This window comes from Cupressus sempervirens, chromosome 10, assembly GCF_028749045.1.
Source record: "Cupressus sempervirens isolate cs-2001-9-10 chromosome 10, ASM2874904v1, whole genome shotgun sequence".
Classification (NCBI taxonomy): Eukaryota; Viridiplantae; Streptophyta; class Pinopsida; order Cupressales; family Cupressaceae; genus Cupressus; species Cupressus sempervirens.
Window position 1 is genome coordinate 165,540,678 of NC_143127.1, and position 3,723 is coordinate 165,544,400.

Here is a 3,723-nt window from a genome sequence, read left to right on the forward strand (position 1 = left end):
TCTTCACATCCATCTGATGTACTTCCCAACGATTAGCTGTAGCAATGGCAAGAACAATTCGAATGGAATTCATTCGAGAAACTAGCGCAAAAGTCTCAGAGTAGTTAATCCCAGGAACCTGGGAGAATCCTTTGGCGACCAAGCGAGCCTTGTGTTTGTTAACTGACCCATCTGCTGCAAATTTTGTCCGATAGATCCACTTACATCGAACAAGTTTTCTTCTTTTAGGAAGAGGGACAAGATCCCAAGTGTGGTTCCTCATCAAGGAACTATACTCTTCCTGCATAGTTGTATCCCACTTAGAAATACCAGAAGCCTCATGAAAGGACCGTGGATCTGAGGCAGTAGCAATGAAGACATGTGGAGCATCCTGGAATTGTGAACAAGTTCGCCTAGTGTCTGATGGATCCCCAACCCAATCACCTGTAGACTGTAAGGTCTGTCTAGCCCAAAGTGGGCAAGAAGATGGAGAATCTAGAGGGGAATCATTAACCTCTAAATGATGACTAGGAGAGGAAGGAGGTGAGTTCTCTAAATCACTTTCTGCATCAGAAGTAGAGGTAGAAGACTGTTCAGGTGAATTTGACTCATTGGAAGATCTGTCATGTATTCCAAGTGACTCTAATGTCAAGGTAGAAGGAGTTGGAGAAGTGATAGAAAGTGAGCTTGAAGATCCCTCCTCAAATTGAACACTCCTCTCAATGAATAACTCATGTGTAGTAGGGTGGAGCAACCGATAACGCTTCACACCATCAGGATAACCTACAATTATGCAAGGTCTACTTTGCGGATCCAAGGCCTTAGGTTTCTCTATAGGAATGTGGGCCCATGCAGGGGAGCCAAAAAATCAAAAGTGCTTAACTGATGGTTTTTGACCGCTCCAAGCTTCAAAAGGAGTAACTCCCTTCAAGGCTCGGTGAGGAACACGGTTCTGGATATAACAAGCACAGTTAATGGCTTCTGCCCAATACTGTGGTGCAAGAGATCTAGAGTGAATCATACAGTTTGCCATTTCCTTCAAGGATCTATTCTTCCATTTTGCAACACCATTTTGCTGAGGATTGTATGGAACTGAATGCTGTAAATCAATCCCCTTTGAAGTGCAAAATCTTTCAAACCAATGGTTGACATACTCACCACCATTGTCTGTACGCAAAACCTTGATGGCTTTCCTAGATTGCTTTTCTACAAAATTTTTGAAGTCTTGAAAATGATCAAATAACTCTGACTTCTATTTGAGAAAGTACACCCATGTATATCGAGAAAGGTCATCAATGAATGTGAGGACATATCGGGCCCTTCTGAAAGAAGGATGTTGAAATGGACCAGCCAAATCGCTGTGAACTAACTCTAGTATCTGTGAAGCTCTCCATGCCTTACTTTTGTCAAACTTTTCCTTAGGATGCTTACCAAGAATGCAACCTTGGCAAACACCTCCTGAGAATTGAACCGAAGGCAACCCTGTGACCATGCTCTGCTGGTTAAGCTGATGCAAATAGTGGAAGTTAAGATGGCCAAACTGCTCATGCCATAATTTACTCACATCATTAGAGTGAGTGAGCAAAACAGATGAAGGAGGATAAGGAACAAAGTGAGAAAATAGATAGAGCCGTGACTAATGATCTGCTCTCCCAACTGCAACTACAAAATCACTATGCAACTCACGTATCTCCACTGAATCAGGAGCGAACTCAACCTACTTACCTAAACCTGTGTGAGTGATTTGGTATATTGATAGGAGATTAGTTGATAATGAGGTACACAAAAAACATCATGGAATGTGCCATCCCCCACATCAACAAACCCTCTCCCACACACCTCAATAGGAGTGTCATCACCCATCAAAATAGAAAGCATAGTACATGGCTCCATGGCTCCAAGGATGCAAGTTCTTCCTTAGATGAAGCCATGTGGTGCGAAGCACCCGAATCAAGAACCCAAGTGGATGGTGAGGAAGCAACTGCAACAAGAGCTTTGCCCTTTCCTTTCCCCTTGTTGTTTTCTTTTGCCTTGTTAGACTCTTCATTAGAACTTTTTTTGATAGACTTAGGAACACTAATATTATTCTTCTCAAGAATGTATGTCAAGTGATCAATTTGTTTCTTCAAACATTTATGTTCATCATGACCGGGTCTTTTACAATAGGCACATTTAACCTTTTCTTTCTTAGGCTTATCGCCCTTAGAGGATGAGGTATCAATAGTTGCTTTTGAAGCAATTGGTATCTGATCCTTCTTTTCCTCACTATTATTTTGTTTCTCATCCTTACCATTGTTGTTACTACTTTGTCCTTTTTGTTCTTTTGTGCCTTGGTTGGTTGCTAAGGCATGTGACTTAGAGGACTTAAGAGTGCCCATCTGGATTAGCTTGTCCTGTTCTTGAGTGAGATTGACAGCAAAATCATTTAGAGATGGCATGGTGAATTGAGTACCAAGTGCACCCTTAGTAGCATAGAAGGTAGAGACAAACACAAAATATTCTGAACTTAGCTTAGAGAGAATACTGAGAATTAGTTGTTCATCTTTCTTTTCAATTCCACATTGTTTTAACTGTAGCCTTAGTGATTTCAATTTGGTGAAGAAATCTTGGATTGTGTTGAAATTGCTTGGACTCAAACTAATTAATTCATTTTCCAACATATGACCCCTCATTGAATCTTGTGTGCCAAATAATGTTTCTAGCTTTGTCCATACTTCATTTGGTGTATCCAAAGACTCAATGTGAAATAGCAAGTCAGGAGAAACAGACAAACACAATGTTCCATATGCCTCATCACATTTGTTAAACCACTTAGGCTTGTCTTCATCTTTAACAGGTTCAGTTTCAAGTCCCATAGTTATCCTATTTAATCTAGCTTTCCTTAAGTGAATTATCATGCATGATTTCCACTCAAAGTAATTTTATGGAGTTAGGATGGGCATATTTGTTTGATCCATGATGAAGAAATGCAAAGAAATGCTAAAAAGAAGAGAACCCAGCCATGACAATGCCCCCCCCTTTTTACTCAATCAAAGAACCACCCCCCCACCCCAAAAGAAATACGATTTGGCACTTTATTTTAGTGCATTTATAACTACCACTAGAAAGAGATACTTAGTGGTCTTGATTTCAATGCATTACAAACCCTCATGAAGAGCATATGCTAAAAGTGAAACTTGGGCATAATAAATCAAGAAAAAAAATAGCACCACTGCAATCTACTCAAAAAATCATGCACTTTCAAAAAAAGAATCGCCTCGATACGAGGTCGTATGAGAAAGTTATGATCCTTTGAAGTTTTCAAAATGAGAACTGTGCATAGTCACGACTGAGAATCTGCAATTTCTGAAGAATTCATGCATGAAAATAAAAAAAAAACTCCACTAGTGGATAGAGCACAAAAAAATAGCCAAGTTCATAACAAGAATCATCAAAATTGAAGTTCGTATGAGCAAGAACGAGACATTTGAAAATTGTATTCAAATCTGCGACTGCCAATGGAGAGGGGTATGGCTGTAGCCTTTCATGCTCAATTCTACAAAATATACAGCTTGCATGCAAAATTTAAAAGATACCCCGATGGTTTTTCGGGGCTGCGAACAAAACCCAGAAAGCATTTTCCTTGCTGATCTATAAAAGATGTTGTTGTAGTGTAAATCAAACACCTTTAACAGTAAAAAATGGCTCCAAAAATCAAGAAACGACCCCAGCAAACCAAATATGACATGCAAATGCTGGATCAAC